Below are 21,541 nucleotides of genomic sequence, written 5' to 3' on the forward strand. Positions count from 1 at the left end.
TATCAATGACAAGATTCGCTTATGACATAGCCATTCTCAGTGAAAACGAGGAAGAATTACGGAACACAGTGAATAGACTGTACAATGCTGACTGATGATAAACCGAAGAAAGTCGAAAGTAAAGAGCAATAGCAGAAATTAGATTAGTGGGAAACGTAGTATCAAAATTGAGGACCACGGCATAGAGGAAGCGGAGGTATTGTACTACCTTGCTGGCGAAAGAATATATCACGGTCAAAGTGAGGACATAAAAAGCAGACCAGCATAGGAAAAGTAAGTATTCCTGCCAAAAGCAGACTACTTGCATCAAACATCGGCCTGAATTTGAGGAAGAAATTACTGAGAATGTACGTTTTGAGCACAGCACTGAATGGAAGCGAATCACAGACTCCAGAATGAGATTTTCACTCTGCAGCGGAGTGTGCGCTGATATAAAACTTCCTGGCAGATTAAAACTGTGTGCCGGACCGAGACTCAAACTCGGGACCTTTGCCTTTCGCGGGCAAATGCTCTGCCAACTGAGCTACCCAAGCACGACTCACGCCCCGTCCTCACAGATTTACTTCTGCCAGTACCTCGTCTCCTACCTTCCAAACTTTACAGAAGCTCTTCTGCGAACCTTGCAGAACTAGCACTCCTGAAAGAAAGGATATTGCGGAGACATGGCTTAGCCACAGCCTAGGGGATGTTTCCAGAATGAGATTTTCACTCTGCAGCGGAGTGTGCGCTGATATAAAACTTCCTGGCAGATTAAAACTGTGTGCCGGACCGAGACTCGAACTCGGGACCTTTGCCTTTTGCGGGCAAGTGCTCTACCAACTGAGCTACCCAAGCACGACTCACGCCCTGCAGAAGAGCTTCTGTAAAGTTTGGAAGGTAGGAGACGAAGTACTGGCAGAAGTAAAGCTGTGAGGAGGGGGCATGAGTCGTGCTTGGGTAGCTCAGTTCGTAGAGCACTTGCCCGCGAAAGGCAAAGGTCCCGAGTTCGAGTCTCGGTCCGGCACAAAGTTTTAATCTGCCAGGAAGTTTCGAATCACTGACTGTTGGAAAATTGGAAAGGAAAAGAGTAGAAGCTCTTGAGATGTGATGCTCTAAAGGATTTGAAAAATCTGTGGAGTTAAAAGACAACAAAGTAATGAAGAGGTTCCGCACGACTCGGGGGAAAGAGAAACATTAACAACAAAAAGGTACAGGTTGATAGGACAAGTATTAAGATCTCAGAGAAAAATTGCCATGGTGCTAGATGGGGCTGTAGAAGCCAAAAACTGTGGGCCGAGATTGGAATACACCTAACAAATATTGAAGGACAGTGTGTGTAATTACTGCTTTAAGATAAAGAGGTTGACAAACGAAAGCAATTCATGGTGGGTGCATCGAACTAGTCAGAATGATGATGACGCAAAACTAAATAAATAAACAAATATAAACAATGAGCCACAGTCGGAAGAAGGAAGCGTGCAGATTTCTCGGTCGACGTTTAGCAGTGTGAACACAGGTCTCTGTTTTGTGTTGCTGTTCGTGATATGGGTAAAATATACTATCTGCACTGCACAAAGGTGGTGTAGTACTTAAGTCAACTTGATCATAACGAGTTCTGGAGCAGCGTCTTTTCTCACGTGATTGCCTTTTTCTTTTGCTGCGGCGTTCCGTTTGTGAAGTGTTTTGATGCAACTCTCCACGATAGTGAATTTTGTGCAAACATCTTCATGTCTATATGACAACTGTAATTTACTACTACTTGAACCTGTTAACTGAATTGAAGCCTTAATCTCCACCTACAATATTTTCTCTCACACTTACCCCCCCCCCCCCCGCCCATTACCAAATTGACCACTTCTTGCCCCTGATTTTATTTTCTCTCTCATTCAGTTCAGTACCTCATCATCAGATACCTAATCTTCATCATTCTTCTGTGCGAGTTTCACAGGCTTCAGTTACGTTACTGACTGAAAGGTTTATCGTCTGCGTTTCACTTTTGTGCAAGACAACACATCAGGCAAATGCCTTCACAAAAGACCTCCTAAAACTTAATTTTACATTCCGTCTTAACAAATTTCTCATTTTCCAAAGCACTTTCCTTGCTATTACCAGTCTGCTAGCTATATCATCTCCACTTCGGCCATCGCCACTTATTCTGCTGCTCACTTAGCAAAATTCATCGATTACTTTTTGTATCTCATTTCCTAACGCAATTCCCACAGCATCTGTTGATTTAATTCGACCACATTCCATTACTCTTTTTTTACTTTTGTCGACATTCGTCTTATGACCTCCTGTCAGAACAACATCTATTCCTTCAATTTGCTCTAGCATGTCCATTGCCGTCTCTGACAATTACAATGACATGGTCAGACCTCTAAATCTTTTATTTTACCCTTAATCTTTAATACTGTTTCCAAAATTATCCTTGGTTGTTTATACACTCCTGGAAATGGAAAAAAGAACACATTGACACCGGTGTGTCAGACCCACCATACTTCCTCCGGACACTGCGAGAGGGCTGTACAAGCAATGATCACACGCACGGCACAGCGGACACACCAGGAACCGCGGTGTTGGCCGTCGAATGGCGCTAGCTGCGCAGCATTTGTGCACCGCCGCCGTCAGTGTCAGCCAGTTTGCCGTGGCATACGGAGCTCCATCGCAGTCTTTAACACTGGTAGCATGCCGCGACAGCGTGGACGTGAACCGTATGTGCAGTTGACGGACTTTGAGCGAGGGCGTATAGTGGGCATGCGGGAGGCCGGGTGGACGTACCGCCGAATTGCTCAACACGTGGGGCGTGAGGTCTCCACAGTACATCGATGTTGTCGCCAGTGGTCGGCGGAAGGTGCACGTGCCCGTCGACCTGGGACCGGACCGCAGCGACGCACGGATGCACGCCAAGACCGTAGGATCCTACGCAGTGCCGTAGGGGACCGCACCGCCACTTCCCAGCAAATTAGGGACACTGTTGCTCCTGGGGTATCGGCGAGGACCATTCGCAACCGTCTCCATGAAGCTGGGCTACGGTCCCGCACAACGTTAGGCCGTCTTCCGCTCACGCCCCAACATCGTGCAGCCCGCCTCCAGTGGTGTCGCGACAGGCGTGAATGGAGGGACGAATGGAGACGTGTCGTCTTCAGCGATGAGAGTCGCTTCTGCCTTGGTGCCAATGATGGTCGTACGCGTGTTTGGCGCCGTGCAGGTGAGCGCCACAATCAGGACTGCATACGACCGAGGCACACAGGGCCAACACCCGGCATCATGGTGTGGGGAGCGATCTCCTACACTGGCCGTACACCACTGGTGATCGTCGAGGGGACACTGAATAGTGCACGGTACATCCAAACCGTCATCGAACCCATCGTTCTACCATTCCTAGACCGGCAAGGGAACTTGCTGTTCCAACAGGACAATGCACGTCCGCATGTATCCCGTGCCACCCAACGTGCTCTAGAAGGTGTAAGTCAACTACCCTGGCCAGCAAGATCTCCGGATCTGTCCCCCATTGAGCATGTTTGGGACTGGATGAAGCGTCGTCTCACGCGGTCTGCACGTCCAGCACGAACGCTGGTCCAACTGAGGCGCCAGGTGGAAATGGCATGGCAAGCCGTTCCACAGGACTACATCCAGCATCTCTACGATCGTCTCCATGGGAGAATAGCAGCCTGCATTGCTGCGAAAGGTGGATATACACTGTACTAGTGCCGACATTGTGCATGCTCTGTTGCCTGTGTCTATGTGCCTGTGGTTCTGTCAGTGTGATCATGTGATGTATCTGACCCCAGGAATGTGTCAATAAAGTTTCCCCTTCCTAGGACAATGAATTCACGGTGTTCTTATTTCAATTTCCAGGAGTGTAGATTGCTCAGTGTACAGATTGGTGACATAAAGGGATTTGCTACAACCATGTCTCATTCCCTTATCAATTACGCCCTGCTTTTCATGTCCTTCTTGTAACTTTTGACTGATTGCTACACGGTAGCATGTAATCTTTCACTCCCTGTGCTTAATCCTCGCTACCTTCAATATAATCTCACTCATTTCTCTCACCATTTGGCGATTTCGCTGGTACATTGAACTGCTATTTGTAAAAAAAAATTTAGTGTAGAGTGCGTGAGTCACAAACTAACACTGCGTTTCTATGGTCTCCGAAATTCGTTTTCTGTAAACCGATCACCTAATACCACTTCAGACTGGCCATTCGAACGTTCCAACATCGGTTCTGAAAGCGATGGTTTGTGTACTTCCGTAACTGGTACTCGCGCCATAGAAACCCTCTGTCTCCTTGAGTCGGGACTGGGTTGGCATTCTGGCACTTGCTTTTATAATGTTGATTAGAACGGTCGGACCTGTTTTATATGGAGTGAAAGAAAACTTGTAGTAATAGACTATTTCCTGTATTTAAATGATGATACTACTATTTGTTCTTTATTAGGTAGACCAAGATATGACAGGATACATTCGCAAAGTTAGAAAAATCGTATTGACTGGGAGCAACCCTCCATTCGGCATAGCTGGCTAGTTTGTAAACTGGAAGCAGATGCTCACATCCATATTCAATAACTGGTGTCAAAATATTAGCTTGCTGTTTGCGGGAACAGGTATGCGTCTCCAGTCATAATGAATTTTTTCAGTCATTTGCATAACTTTGGGTTACAATAATCTTCTACCTTGTGATCAGTTCGCAAGTTTTCTACAACACGAGTAATTAGGTGAATAATCAAACAGTTTCGAACACATTAACGGAAGAGAATAAAATTTTTAAACATGTCCTCTAGCACAATCTCCTCCTCCAGCTGTTCACTGACGTCTGCAACGAAATCTTACTCCCTCTTTAATAAAAATGTTACAAAAGTGTTGAAATCGGCAAAGAAGAAATCGGAGCTACTGATTCACGCAAGGCAAATAGTGCCTGTAAAACTGATATTTGATCGGGCTAGCAAGCCCTATTCAGGCATAATGTACATAAGTGTCCGCAAAGGAACGCAAGAGGAAGCACATTCCCACTCCTAGAACCTGATGGTACAAGTTTTATACTTGTCACAAAATTCTCTTTCAGTTTTAGTAATGACTGTTTGCAATCCTACTGAATTTCAGAATTATCATTATCACGATAGGATATGTTGTGTTTGTAACACCATGGCTCTAATGGCCTACTGATTTATTTTGCCTTTGTTTCATTTAATGTTACATCATTGAGCTTCTGTAAATATTGTTTGGTTGAATCGATAACATAAAATTGTATACTCCTTTCTTTGTACAAACTTTGATATCATGATTTGATTGTATGCTGTTTAGCATATCTCTCGTTTAAATGCTTTGACCCATTTGGAGGGAACAAAGCTTACTGTATATAATTGTAATTTTGTGTGAATAATTTTTTTTTAAATGTCTATATGTGCAAATGTTCTGTTTTGTTTAAAATGATTGGTTGCTGTTATGTAAATTGCTGATCCTCTTTTAGGGCTCTTAGTTATTCTATATGTAAAAGTTGTTGTGGTTCCCCTCGGGAACGGAACTGTGTAGCGCGCGCAAATTGTGGTTGGCCTAGGTGGAAAAGGTGGAACTGATAGTCAGTCGGGGACGAGCCAGCAGTCGGGGACGAGCTACGAGTCCGTGCACTGCCATGTAAAACATGCATTTTGTGCTGGTTCCGAGAGAGGCTTTTCCTGTTACTTTCCAATGCCTCGGATGGATGGATAAATAGCTGAAACTATACTGGAATTTGTATCTGTCGTCGCCACCAAGAAATGACAGAGTCCAGCAATTCAGTCTGCGAATCCACCTACCAACATGCAGTTGCCACCACGTTGCGCAATCACTGTAACGTAATACTATAATGATGTACAGTTAAGGATCAGCTTAATGGATGTGTTAGTGTGCTCAAATACAAGGTAATTTATATCTGAATTTATGTACCGACCTTGAATTTTCTCCTCATCATAACACCTCTCAGGTTCCTTAACGTTTGAACTAAAGTGATTACCGAGTGTCCTTACTGAAAGTACGTTAAAAACCAGTTTTCTATTTAATGCCTCTTGAACATAGTAAGGAGAAAGTTAAAGTTAATGTGTCTAGAGAGTGAGTTGAAGTTAATGATGCTTGATGAAAATAATTTTCCTAGTAAAACTGCTTATTAATGTGTTGTTGCCAACTTCAAATTAAAAGTTCTGAAGACTGAGGCTTATAAAGTTTTGCTTAGTAAATGATCACATTACTGTCTGTTGTAAATCGCAGAAAGTGAGTTAGTATCTTACATAAATGTTAATTTTATGTCTCACGGTAGTAAAAGTGGAAAATTGCATAGTAGAAAATTATACGTTCATGACTACTAAGTGTTTGTCTCTCTTGTGTGCTTATTAACAGTATAAAGACCACTCAGTCTGTGTAAGCCCTGAAAGTGATAGTGTTTTTTTCTGTACCTGTTATAATGTTGCAAATAGTTTGTGCTGCTCCAACTGTTAGTTTCAATCTTACCGTAAACATATGTACGTGTCAGAGTTAATTGCACTCGCTTGTGGTCAAGTATAGGTTGTGTTTACCCATTAGAGTTACTAATAACTATTTTCTTCAGCGAGAATGTTAATCATTCTTTTGCCTAGTTAGGCTGGCGACCGTTTTCCATAATCAGTTAAACAGTGCAGATAGGCAAAATTTTGTTTGTTACTGTTCAAACATTTACGTAATTCTGACTTTCACGTCCGATAAGCCACCTCCGTTAGGTACAACACGGTCAAACAACAAAATTCTTCTCAGAGGGTAACACTGCTCTGCTGCTTTATACCATAATTGCCATAACAAAATAATTCTGTTTTGCGAACTGACTCCTACTGCCGGCCGCTGGTGGCCGAGCGGTTCTGGCGCTACAGTCTGGAACCGCGCGACCGCTACGGTCGCAGGTTCGAATCCTGCCTCGGGCATGGATGTGTTTGTTGTCCTTAGGTTAGTTAGGTTTAAGTAGTTCTAAGTTCTAGGGGACTTATGACCTCAGCAGTTGAGTCCCATAGTGCTCAGAGCCATTTGAACCATTTTTTGACTCCTACTTTAAGGTTATGGTGTAGCAGTAGCAGACCGGAGAGTTATACGTGGCTTTTCCGTGACAAGACTATTTGTTCTGTTGGGGCATACTACGTAATGAACCAAACTTGGTATTTCATAGTATAAGCTACGTAAATACGCTGTTGTAGTGTTATATGTTCTTTTTGAGTTTATTTCGGTTTCTCAACTTTGATAACAATTAATATTTCCTGTAAATAACTCGATTGCCCTGGTTTTAATCATAGAAGTGATGTAATTTCAGAGCACTGAATCTAAATTGTAGTTTTCATATTCATATTAATAATATAATGAAATGTTGTTAGTATTTGCTAATGAAATATGCATACAATTTTGGTGGAAGTATTCCACTTGAAAACATTAATAATGTAATTATTGTGTAATTCTTGTCAAAATTGATATCACTTACATAAAAAGAAGCAATTTTATAACCTTAAACACTCTTGGAAAAATTTCTGCGGACGTCCATAACGGCGTATGACCACGACAGCGAAAACGATTTCCGAAATTTTCCTCTCGTCTTCCATTAGTTGTATCACAATGAAATGTGGTGTGAGAGCACGACGTTTTCTTTTTGATTATATATGATGTACAGTTACGATATGGCTCCTGTGGCATTTGTAACATTTTTCTCTGTTACTGATTTCCTTTATTAGTTCTGGATTTAATGTTGAACAAGTTTGTTCTGACATATTTCCTAATTTAATACAATAAAATGTAATAATTTCCTTACTGAAGGTATTCTTTGCACTGAAGTTGCGATCGATAGTAGGAATCGACTGTAAGTGGCATGTTATAGTTCTAAATGTCAGTAAATAATTAGTAACGGATGCTCATGCGAAGTGAAATGTACATTTTCCTCAGTGCTGCGTGGTAACGCAGTTTCATTTTTATCTTTGCCCGCTTACGTATATTCCTACAGTATCCATTTTAGCCTGTCATCGTCTGACGTAAACCCACAGTGCCTACATCAAGAGGGAAATTTCCTGAAGTGTATGAGCGATTAAGATGAATTACCGTCGCATTCCTGAGCTATTAGTGAGAGACCATATTGCCTCCAGCAGGGCCGCTGAGAGCTACGACTGGGCTCAGGACAAGGTACTGTGCGTGATTAGGCCCAGTCTCCAAACATAGCAACCCAGTTCTGTTGTTATTTTAAAGAAGGTCTGGCATGGTTTAAACATACTATTCGGGGGCTATTGAAGATACACAAAAATGCTCATTGGGAGGAAATATAGAATAATTTCTTTTAAACGTTAAGCATATCTTCACAAATACAATCGGCCCACGCACAACAGAGTACGGTTCCAATATGTTACAAAAAGACAGAGAAAAATTTGATTTTTCAGGGGGTCTTTATCGCATTCTATTGACGACAGATATAAAATCCCAACTGTTTTGGTTGGACCTCGGCCTAACCAGCAGTTGTATATCTGTCATAAGAATTGGCACACTTTAGCTATCGTACAGTACAGGATCAAAATTGCAACATTACACACTTTCTCCAGCGAAGGTAAATTGAGCAAATTGGTTGCCTCTTCTGCATTAGGGGTGGTCTAGGGTGGACATCAGGTGGCTTGCAAATCACCACTTGTTAGTTGGCGATTCCTGAGAAAATCCGGAAACCCACGATTTTTTTGCCATGATGATGGCCACGTCCGTTCACGGCAGAGCGTCGAAAATTTTGCCACATGTTCTTAAAGTGATATTCTCAGGAAACGTAGAAACCTTTTCGATATCATTATCCGTTACCAAGATCCAGAGGCTCAAATTTGACGTATGTATGCAGTAAAATGTGCACATAATATCCGGTCTGATGCGTAAATGTAATTTTAACAGACGTTGTGGAAGCTTGGGAAGGGGTCTAAGGCCCTCGCAAGGATTCTGTGGTCACTAACCGATTTTTATCGTCAGTACTTTTCACCATTAAAACATTATGACGCGCTATCACTGTAAAATGGGCATTTCACGCCAATACAAATATGCCCAATGTAGTACTGCAGTAAGAAAAAAATGGCCTAAAAATGGTCTTAAAATGAATAGAAAGAGCTTAAAACGACTGTAAAAAATTATGTAAAACTGGAAAGACGACAAATTCCAAAAACTATTCCTAATAATATTTCACTCGTTATGTTGTTGTTGCGGTCTTCAGTCCTGAGACTGGTTTGATGCAGCTCTCCACGCTACTCTATCCTGTGCAAGCTTCTTCATCTCCCAGTACCTACTGCAACCTACATCCTTCTGAATCTGCTTAGTGTATTTATCTCTTGGTCTCCCTCTACGATTTTTACCCTCCACGCTGCCCTCCAATACTAAACTGGTGATCCCTTGATGCCTCAGAAAATGTCCTACCAATCGATCCCTTCTTCTAGTCAAGTTGTGCCACAAACTTCTCTTCTCCCCAATCCTATTCAATACTTCCTCATTAGTTATGTGATCTTCCCATCTAATCTTCAGCATTATTCTGTAGCACCACATTACGAAAGCTTCTATTCGCTTCTTGTCCGAACTATTTATCGTCCATGTTTCACTTCCATACATGGCTACACTCCATACAAATACTTTCAGAAATGACTTCCTGACACATAAACCTATACTCGGTGTTAACAAATATCTCTTCTTCAGAAATGTTTTCCTTGCCATTCCCAGTCTACATTTTATATCCTCTCTACTTCGACCATCATCAGTTATTTTGCTCCCCAAATAGCAAAACTCCTTTACTACTTTAAGTGTCTCATTTCCTAATCTAATTCCCTCAGATCACCCGACTTAATTCGACAACATTCCATTATCCTTGTTTTGCTTTTGTTGATGTTCATCTTATATCCAACCTTCAAGACATTGTCCATTTCGTTCAACTGCTGTTCCAAGTCCTTTGCTGTCTCTGACAGAATTACAATGTCATCGGCGAACCTCAAAGTTTTTGTTTCTTCTCCATGGATTTTAATACCTACTCCGAATTTTTCTTTCGTTTCCTTCACTGCTTGCTCAATATACAGATTGAATAACATCGGGGAGAGGCTACAACCCTGTGCTTCCCTTTGATGTCCGTCGACTCTTATAACAGCCATCTGGTTTCTGTACAAATTGTAAATAGCTTTTCGCTCCCTGTATTTTACCCCTGCCACCTTCAGAATTTGAAAGAGAGGATTCCAGTCAACATTGTCAAAAGCTTTCTCTAAGTCTACAAACGCTAGAAAAGTAGGTTTGCCATTCCTTAATCTAGCTTCTAAGATAAGTCGTAGGGTCAGTATTGCCTCACGTGTTCCGATATTTCTACGGAATCCAAACTGATCTTCCCCGAGGTCGGCTTCTACTAGTTTTTCCATTCTTCTGTAAAGAATTCGCATTAGTATTTTGCAGCCGTGACTTATTAAACTGATAGTTCGGTAATTTTCACATCTGTCAACACCTGCTTTCTTTGGTATTGGAATTATTGTATTCTTCTTGAAGTCTGAGGGTGTTTCACCTGTCTCATATATCTTGCTCACCAGATGGTAGAGTTTTGTCAGGACTGGCTCTCCCAAGGCTGTCAGTAGTTCTAATGGAATGTTGTCTACTCCCGGAGATTTGTTTCGACTCACGTCTTTCAGTGCTCTGTCAAACTCTTCACGCAGTATCACACCTCCCATTTCATCTTCATCTACATCCTCTTCCATTTCCATAATATTGTCCTCAAGTACGTCGCCCTTGAATAGACCCTCTATATACTCCTTCCACCTTTCTGCTTTCCCTTCTTTGCTTAGAACTGGGTTCCCATCTGAGCTCTTGATATTCATACAAGTGGTTCTCTTTTCTCCAAAGGTCTCTTTAATTTTCCTGTAGGCAGTATCTATCTTACCCCTAGTGAGATAAGCCTCTACATCCTTACATTTGTCCTCTAGCCATCCCTGCTTAGCCATTTTCTACTTCCTGTCGATCTCATTTTTGAGACGTTTGTATTCCTTTTTGCCTGCTTCATTTACTGCATTTTTATATTTTCTCCTTTCATCAATTAAATTCAATATTTCTTCTGTTACCCAAGGATTTCTACTAGCCCTCGTCTTTTTACCTACTTGATCCTCTGCTGCCTTCACTACTTCTTCCCTCAAAGCTACACATTCTTCTTCTACTGTATTTTTCCCCCGTTCTTGTCAATTGTTCCCTTATGCTCTCCCTGAAACTCTCTACAACCTCTGGTTCTTTCAGTTTATCCAGGTCCCATCTCCTTAAATTCCCACCTTTTTGCAGTTTCTTCAGTTTTAACCTACAGTTCATAACCAAAAGATTGTGGTCAGAGTCCACATCTGCCCCTGGAAATGTCTTACAATTTAAAACTTGGTTCCTAAATCTCTGTCTTACCATTATATAATCTATCTGAAACCTTCTAGTATCTCCAGAGTTCTTCCATGTATACAACCTCCTTTTATGATTCTTGAACCAAGTGTTAGCTATGATTAAGTTGTGCTCTGTGCAAAGTTCTACCAGGCGGCTTCCTCTTTCGTTTCTTACCCCCAATCCATATTCACCTACTACGTTTCCTTCTTTCCCTTTTCCTACTGACGAATTCCAGTCACCCATTTCGCCTCCCTTCACTATCTGAATAGTTTCTTTTATTTCATCATACATTTCTTCAATTTCTTCGTCATCTGCAGAGCTAGTAGGCATATAAACTTGTACTACTATGGTAGACGTGGGCTTCGTGTCTATCTTGGCCACAATAATGCGTTCACTATGCTGTTTGTAGTAGCTTACTCGCACTGCTATTTTTTTATTCATTATTAAACCTACTCCTGCATTATCCCTATTTGACTTTGTATTTATAACCCTGTATTCGCCTGACCGAAAGTCTTGTTCCTCCTGCCACCGAACTTCACTAATTCCCACTATATCTAACTTTAACCTATCCATTTCCCTTTTTAAATTTTCTAACCTACCTGCCCGATTAAGGGATCTAACATTCCACGCTCCGATCCGTAGAACGCCAGTTTTCTTTCTCCTGATAACGACGTCCTCTTGAGTAGTCCCCGCCCATACAGTAAAGCTGCATGCCCTCGGGAAAAATTACGGCTGTAGTTTACCTTTGCTTTCAACCGTTCGCAGTACCAGCACAGCAAGGCCGTTTTTGTTAGTGTTACAAGGCCAGATCAGTCAATCATCCAGACTGTTGTCCCTGCAACTATTTAAAAGGCTGATGCCCCTCTTCAGGAACCACACGTTTGTCTTGCCTCTCAACAGGTACCCCTCCGTTGTGGTTGCACCTACGGTACGGCTATCTGTATCGCTGAGGCACGCAAGCCTCCCCACCAACGGCAAGGTCCATGGTTCATGGGGGGGGGGGGTCACTCGTTTTATGATGTAAATTATAAACCAGGCGTTTTCGACGAAATGCGGTCGATTAACGAAATATTGACAAAAACGGAAAACAAACTATTTTGTATCACCCTTATATTATGCGTACTTGTCTGTTTATAATATTTGTCGACGTATATATCCTTGTCGAAGTATAAAAATAAATCGTCAAAACTTTAACGATCTATAGAATTCGTTTTATATAAGCTGCATACGCTGCCGTTGCAGGTAGAAGAGAAGAAGCAGCAGAAAAATGCTCCCGCTGGAGCACAAAATGGCGAATGTATCCCCCTTGAAGAGAGTCTGAGAGATAATTTGGAAATAAACTGTCTGAATCCTCATTCCGTCTCATTCACCAAAAATTTCGGCATGCGAACATTTTGGCATTTTTTGTGCTGAAAACGAACAGCAGATAGACAGTGACAGTGGAAGAGAGAGAAGATAACGCCGGTGAGAGAGAGTGAGGGAGAAGACAGTGATGGTGGTGTGGAGAGAAAGTGTCAGTGAAAGAGAAAGAGTGTTGGATGAAGACAATAGCACTGGCAGCCGTTGATGGTCGGTGAGAGACAGTAGCAATAAGAGATAAAGAGGGATACATGGAGTTAGAAGGAGTGGGAGGAAAAGAGATAGCAGACAACGGAAATCAAAAAGAGGGATGGGTGGACACCATACATAGGTTTAGGGGGTCTTGACCCTCGCAGACCAGTGAAATTTAACACGTGGGTATAGGGGAAGGCGCATTTGGGACCGAAATTTTAAGCACGTGGGTATAGGGGAAAAGATAAGTTGGACCCTCCCCCCCTCACAACCCCCATCTGCCCACCAGCATTTTTGTGCTGTCAAGGTATTGTGGTGATAGTGGCAGTGGTAAAGAAAGACAAAAATATTCTACCTAAGAAAGGATACACTGGCACTTGCAAGGCAGAAGACTATTATGACTTACAAAGTTCAGCTTCAGGTGTTATTCAATAACGAATTACTGTGAAATGTATGAACGCTGTATTTAATTTTTACTTTCACCTCTTCTTAAAACAAAAGCCTAAGAATTATACTGAACTGTACACTGACGAGAGCTCTGGTGCCAGTAGCGCTGAGACAGGAGTGTTCCATGGAATGTCCACACATTTATGTAAACAGACGTCAGCGCACTCGCATACAAGTCCGCATGAGTCGTGCAACGGGGAGCATATTATAACCTACATGCCTGTAACACTGTCAATAGCGCTTTGTGAGCCTGTCGTTCAGGAAACTTTTGAATTATAGCCTCAGAGTCCAGTTGCTTTCCCTAATTATATAAAATATGCAACGTTCCAAAATCTGTGAGATGTTGTTGATGCATAGTTGACCTGAGATAACTTTTATTACTAGCCAGAGTCCTGAAATACCTTTCTGCTTCAGCTACAATCACTGGAAGGTTGTAACAGATGTCCATACATACACTTATATTTGGAAATAAGGTTTAAGTTTGAAGCCTGTGCATCTTATTCAAGAGTTCTAATGATTCCAAAGTAATGTATTAAGAGACTGAAGTAGTTTTCAGATATTTAATTTCTTCTTCGAAAGCTCTTGTAACATCATAATGCTATTTGTTGATCAATAACTTGCATGGCTCAGTGACCTGATCGTCAGTCATCGTAAAGTATTTCCATAAAACCAAAATGCTTCATCTTAGTTTTCAAGTTAGACACTAGATTGACAATAACGGCATAAAATAAATTTATCTTGAATAGATCTTCTGAAATCACATCTGCCACTTCATTCCTCACGTAGATATGGAATGATTTCCTCTTCTTAGTGCGCACCTCATGGAATTCAGGATCGACGTTACCTGCACTGGAAACAACTTTCGATCAAGGAGAACGGCCGCCCAAATTTCGCGAAGATACTTTAAATCTTTTATGAAACTCTCGAAGTGTGTTACCTCAACAGTCATGGCAGTGTTTCGCGTTTATAGCAATATGGTTCTGTAGTCAACTGATACCAGCAACTGTAGCTAAACTGATGCCGTGATTAAACGCTTGAATGACATCACATAATCCAAAACGCCTCGTACTACAGAAGATATTTCAACTGACAAATTTAGCTTACTGAGAGTCTCAGTAGAAACCGCAATCTTATCCAAATGAGCAGCGTAAACCCAATCACTCCAACTGATACCAGACAGGGAATATAAAGAACTTCCAACACTATTTCAGAACAGATGGACTGCTACTAAACAGGTTGTAAAGAAGCTGAATCAATCCGAAAAAGCATCTGCTTCATGACAAACCTCCGCTGCATGCACTCCACATAACGCTATAACAAACATACAGAGAAAATTTTACGAGTGGATTTAACTGAAGAAAATGTTTCTGAGCTCCTTTAAAAGACTGTCTAATACTACTTCGATCACCGTAAACTCGTCCGCGGCATTCACTGATTGGAAATGAGTGTTTCACAAGTGTTGATTGCATTAAATGTACAATGTGATTGTAATTACGAATTTCAAACACCTTTCATTTATTCCTATTTATCAGTTTTCTTCTTGAAGTAAATACAACTTAGGATGAATGTTGTTCGTTCAGTGTGATTTGAGTGGGGAGTTGCATTAACAGTAATTGAATAATACTTCTCTTTTCTCTCGGTTCCAAAATGTCACCCCTGACATAGTGGGCACATCTACAAATAGATCCATTCGGAGTATCACTTGACAGATAATGAGCTTCTAGACGCTTTCCAGATCTTCTCGATCTCTGACTTTGCCAACGTATTTCGCAAGAAATGGGTCATAGTGGCTCAAGTGCTCTAATATTCCGAGGAAATTTTCATTATTTGGATCTCTAACTATCTGAGCTGAACCTCAGATGAAGGCCAAGCCTTTTTGACCAAGAAATAGTGTCACGTGAAATCAGATGAGAGTACCCATGAAAGTATCCTTTTTTTCCGAACATCAGCGTGGCCGATGTACTTCTTTCATGTTATTTCATTTCTTCAGTTTCACGATTTCTCTAGGAGAACTATATACAAATATGAATGTTTTATGTTGTGTTTGCTCCTCAATGCAAAATATTTCCTTTGTACTTGTTTCTTGTAAAAAATCACCTTGTGATGGAATCGGCAGTGCCTTACCTTTGAATGTTGTTGACAAACTTACAAATTATAAATACGTTCCACAGCTGTTGTCAGGTACATTTGGTAGGGAAATGTTTCAGCAGGATTTCCAAAAACCACTGGTACACATGGCTTTTGCTTCCTCTGTCCACATATCCACAGTATAGACTGAACTTAAGAAATCCTCAAAATTGATGTCAGTGACATGCAATAACTTTTCTTGTACGTCTAGTGGCAGTTCCATTTTTAAAGTCCGCGCAAGATCTTTTGAGGATATAGGTTCAGTTAAATACCTTGTCTTGTTGTGGTAGTTCTCAAAACACCTTCGCAGCGTATCTAGTCCCCGAATATATGGTTCGCGATTATAAAACAGCTTGTGCAGTCTCTCTTGTACGGCAGCTGACCAGTATTTCGCTATGAATGCGCTTTCGAAATGTGAACAAGTGTCACATGATTCGGTTCTATCCACTGCTTAGAAAGCTCCTTCAAGTAAAATATGTTCACTGACATATGCTATTTTCTTGGATTCTTAATTACAGCTTGCGGACAGTGACGCCGTGGTCGACCTGTAGAACTTCTTCTCGTCCTGACGTTTCGTTGCCAACTGCGAGCAACATTTTCCGAGGTGAGTCAAATACTGGCTGCAGGTCGTGGAGGTCCCGTTAATACAGAGTGCATAGATGTCTATCTCTGACTAACATCATTATTCTCGATTGAAGGTAATCGACTGTCATATCGTTGGTGCAAAGTCGGCCGCCATATTTTCTCTAACTTCAAGCCTTACTCTTTTCCATTAAAATTATTGTGGTGTTTCTGAATCTCTATAGCTTCCCTATACATTAATGGCATCCGTCCATCCTTGAGGGATGATGGTGTAGCATGCTTGGTTCAGAGTCTGCAGCGTCTGCTGTGGCTAAAAAGTCCCACTAGAGAGTGGCAGTCCCTACTGCAGTTTGGACATGTGAAATTTGAGGGACTTCGAACAGAAGCCGCTCTGTCTCTTCGCTTTGTCCTCTTCCTGATTTGTTCCTGTGTGCGTTCGTCCTCTGAGAGCTTAACGCCGTTGCGCACAGTTACTCGCCACTTGACACGGTCATCTGCAATGCTTTCCCAGCGGCTTGGATTGATTCTGGTCTTGGTCAGGTCTCTCTTGCAGACATCCTTGAAACGAAGATGCGGTCGTCCCACTTGCCTCACACCTTCCTGAAGTTCGCCGTACAGCAGCTGTTTCGGTATCCGCGCAGGATCCATGCGCCTGACATGTCCCAGCCATCTTAGACGTCGATGACTCAGGAGTGCAAAGATGCTGGTTGTGCTTGCACGATGAAAGACTTCGGTGTTGGGTACTCTATCTCTCCAAGAGATCTGAAGGGTCTTCCGGAGACAGCGGAGATGGAAGCTGTTGAGTCGAGATTCATGCCTAGAAAGAGTTGTCCATGTCTCACAGCTATAGAGAAGGGTGCTTATAACACAAGCGTTGTAGACTTTTAATTTAGTTTTTGTGGTAAGCAGTCCGTTGTTCCATACTTCCCTATACATACGTGCATAATAATGCGCTCGTCTCACTAAATTTTATTTCTGATCACTGTCTTTAGAAACATGTTCCGCTACAGCTGATTTGTCGCTATGTTATGAGTGTTTAAGATCGGTGAAAGACGCACGACTCCCCTTAGCATCTCCTGGGGTACACAAAATTCCGCGTAGCTGTGCGGAGGTTTACATTGGAACAACGAAAAGCAGTGTCAATAGCCGATTAACCGAACACAAAAGAAACTGTCGACTAGGACACACCGACAAATCGACTGTAGTGGAACATGTATTTAAAGACAGTGATCACGAAATAAAATTTAGTGAGGCGAGCGTGCTAGCGAGGACATCGCATTATTATGTACGTATGTATAGCGAAGCTATAGAGATTCAGAAACACCACAATAAATGGAAAAGAGGAAGGCATAAAGTTAGACAATATATGGCGGTCCACTTTGCACCGACGATGTGACAATCGATTACCCCCAATCGAGAATAATGGCGTGACGTATGGTGGTGCCCCCTATGCGCTCTATATAAACGGGAACTCCAAGGCCTGCAGCTCTCCACCCCCAACCAGTTGCCGCGCCTTTACCGTTGTGTCCCTCCCTCTCTCCATCTCCACACCCTCCATCTCCTTTCCCAATACAACTTCCACCGTCTACCCCTCCCGGATGATGAGCTTCGCCCTGACATCTACCCTTTCTACCAACTCTAACCCCCTCTTCCTGCTCCTCAGGGCTCCCTCTCCTCCCCCTCCGAGCGGCTTCCCCCTCCTACTCCCCCTCCATCTCTTGTGCCTCCTTTCAGAGCTCTGCGCTCCCTCCTGCCCTGTCTTCCCTCTTCCTCTCCAGCCCCATGTGTCTCCTGCCTCTTCATGAACCCACAGTTGCCCCTCCTCTCTTCATCCCGCCGCTTCCCCAGCTGCCCCATGCTCTCCCCTCCTTTTCCATCCTCTCTGACCTTTCCCTGGCAGGTCCCACCTGGTAGTTTTATTCTTCGTCATGTGTGCTCCAAGTGGGTTTTCAGTGTGTTGTTTCGGAGTGTTTTTAATACTGTGGACAACTTTAACCTGTGCATGCGCATTCAGTGTCTTCTCTGTGTTTTAAGAATCGCCAACTGTGTTTTTTTAACTTTCTGGTGACTTTTTTAACTGTCGCCCATGAACGTCTACATGTCAGTGTATTATTAACTCCATTTTCTCCCCTTACTCTGTTTTATGTTCCCCTTTTTTATCTCCTTATGTATGTATCATTTTATTCTTGTTTTAGTTGTCGTGTCACTCGGCTGAAGAGCGGCGGATGTGCCGCTGACAGCCCTCCCCTGCCCATATGGGGCAGGGGAATAAAATCACAATAAAGAAAAAAAAAAAGCCTGCAGCCAGTCTTTGACTCGCCTCGGAAGATGCTGCCCACAGTTGCCAACGAAATGTCGAGAAGAGGAAGTTTTACAGATCGACCAAGTCCTCTCAGCCCAGATGTTTTAACTAATGCAGACACCGGCCATGAGAGCATACACGTTATAATTCTTGGATTCTGTCCGTATTTATGACAGAGTGCCTTTAGATGCATTTACGAAGAAAATCGTGTGAAGAGTTTTCTTTTCCCATTTAAAAGCTGGAAACTGTCTATGATCGACTCCTCTCGCATAATCACTCATAGTATCACGCACTGCAGTTGAATAGGGCGGTACTGCTGGCTGTGCGTGGACATCCGGTGTAAAATATTATAGTCCAGGATGTGGGCTTGTTTTTGTTGTCATACGCCTGTTATCTGCAAGCGAGTGAGTATTACGTGACATATCACGGATAATTGTAGCTTGCTGTCTGAGAGCGGCTACAGGTCTGTCAATTACAGCTCGCCACTCTTAAAAATCGTCGCCAAGCCATTTTCGTATCACTTCTGATCAGATTCCAGACGCAGACTAATTTCGTCTCGTCGTATATTTTCTGGTTTGGTATGATTTTTATTTTATTTCTTTATTTTTGACCGATGTTGCCCCCTTTATAATTTTAATTAATATTGTGTTTATACTGGTTGCTGGTGAGGAGGAAAGTTACTTATTAGTATTTTATTAATGATCTCATTCATAAGCAGCCATATCACAGTCATCACAGTCGCTCTAGAATGTTATAATTAAGCCTTACTTGTTTAATCAGAATCGAACGATGACTCTCCTTGTCCGCAGTCTCGATGATTCGATGCGATCTGCAATCTTGTGTAAATAAAATGTCTTGGTTTTCTTGCGTTGCGTAGTCAGTCGGGAAACCACATATCAAACGGAAAGTTTGCTTTGATAGAGTTCAATTATCTGATGAAATAATGGAGGTCTTGGATTTAATAATTGCAGGTTCGTTTCCAATTCATCGGAAGTTCCCTTCTAATTACCAGCGAAACGACACCTCCGTGCCAATTTCCAATTAGAGAATACATATAGGTATAATGAAATTCCTTACACATCTTTGATGTAAATGCTCAGTATGTATATTCTTGAGTAGCATACAATATATTTTCAATCTCTTTCTCCCAGTAATCTCGATAGCAAAATTACAATTATTCAATGAGGCTATTCGGCTCGGATAAGAGGAAGTCCCCTCAACACACACCAGAGAGAATATTACAACGAGTAATTATGCGCTCACGCAATAGCAATAGTACTGTTCTACTTTGCGCATCGATTCTTCTAGTATGTAGATGGTCAAGTAGGAAACGTAATTCACTCATAGAATTGTGCAGTGATAATTAGTAAAATATAGAGAGATATTACACCTTCACAATGATTCCAGGTTCGTGGAATTCTTCTTAGCGTCACGCCGCCCTTAAGTAAAATCTGAATTTTTCCATAGGCATTAAATAGGAATAGAAATGATGACTTTTAGTTGAGTCTCACCTAATAAACGTTTTTTCGGCTAAAACCATTTACTTTCCTTTCACGGGGATAATAATTTCGTACCAATTAAATGATGATGAACATACATTTTATTTAATTAATAGACGATCCAACATTTTGTTTTCTACCATGTACAAGCCCAGAAAAAAAGCAAATATAATTTTCTTAGTCTTAATTAATTATCAGAGATAATATTTAACCATTGTGCTCTATCGTGAGCACAGTCACTGAGTAATGTCTTTGATTTCCACTCTCGTTACACATTCCTTACATACAGACACGCGGTATGGAAATGATATATTACAACTGATGAAGTCAAAGAGAAGACCTAAATAACCTAGCAGTTGAGATGATAAAATGCACCAAATATCAGACACACAGTTTAACGTCAGACAATTGAAGGAATTAATTTTCTAGCTGTGACCATACCTTTCAGTTATACAGAAAAAGAACTACCACTGATGTTGCCATTAACAGTGACTCATGCCACCGAATCTATATAAAACCTCATTTTTTAGGTCGGCTGTAAATCGCATGCTCAACATTCCCAACAGCGAAGCAGATGTACGTCAAGTAATGACCATACTTAAATCTATAGCCCGAAACAATATATATAACACCTCCCCCATAAACACCAGCCACGCGGGGTTAGCCGAGCGGTCTGGGGCGCTGTAGTCGTGGACTGTGCGGCTGGTCCCGGCGGAGGTTCGAGTCCTCCCTCGGGCATGGGTGTGTGTGTGTGTGTGTTTGTCCTTAGGATAACTTAGGTTAAGTAGTGAGTAATCTTAGGGACTGATGACCTTAGCAGTTGAGTCCCATAAGATTTCACACACAATGGAACATTTGAACATAAACACCATCGTTTAAAAAAATTGAAAGCAAACTTAAGCATATACCATCACCGTTACAAACTAAGAGAGACATGCCAAAATTTGACAGTCTTCCATCCTTGGCAGTGTCATACTAACCTTCAAATCTTTTCAGGCAACATAAAAGAAAAATATACTTCCACACTGACAGTAAGCTATCAAATAAATGTGTTCATATTGATAATTCCACTTGAATCACTGTTATCGATATTACCTACAATGGCCTTATCTAACTTCTTTGCCTGTTTTTACTTAATGTGACTTCTGTATAGCCACGCCCTTTGATGTAATGTCCATGTAAATGCATTATTCATTATTTATGACAATTTATGTAATTGTAGTTACTCTATGCATGTAATTTCAAAAATAGTTTACTGTAACAGAATGAAATGTAACTGGCTAGGCGAGAATAGAAAATCTGACGCTAAGAAGAGAATGTTCAGAGCTTGTTACGCAGGAAGAGCCATGGATACTTTTCCCACCTTTTTTGAATAGCAGAGGAGATGGACGCTATTACTACCTTCATATCAAATTATCCGTCGAGTACTGTACAAGTGCGTGGACCAGTTATGTGATTTCTTTTTCAATAATAACTTTGCGGTCTGTAAACTTTGCGCTGAGCTGTCGTATTTTATCCTTAGTCGTTTATCGACACAGAGTCCTACGTCAAGTGCTACGACAATTCAGAGTCTCGTATTTTAGTGAACTGAAACCCAATTACCATCCTTAACAGAAGTTAATAAACTTTGTGGAGTCGTAACGTACATAATTATTTAGTGAGCATAATTTTTCAA

The 21,541-nt window shown here is 41.8% G+C and overlaps 1 non-coding gene across 1 annotated transcript; it reads right to left on the bottom strand.

Moving 5' to 3' along the window:
* Positions 1–760: 760 nt before the first annotated feature.
* Trnal-caa (transfer RNA leucine (anticodon CAA)) lies at positions 761–835 on the bottom strand. The gene has a single exon. It is a non-coding gene; the product is annotated as a tRNA-Leu (tRNA).
* Between the last annotated feature and the right edge of the window lie 20,706 nt (positions 836–21,541).

This window comes from Schistocerca nitens, chromosome 8 (genome assembly GCF_023898315.1).
Source record: "Schistocerca nitens isolate TAMUIC-IGC-003100 chromosome 8, iqSchNite1.1, whole genome shotgun sequence".
NCBI classification, from domain to species: domain Eukaryota; kingdom Metazoa; phylum Arthropoda; class Insecta; order Orthoptera; family Acrididae; genus Schistocerca; species Schistocerca nitens.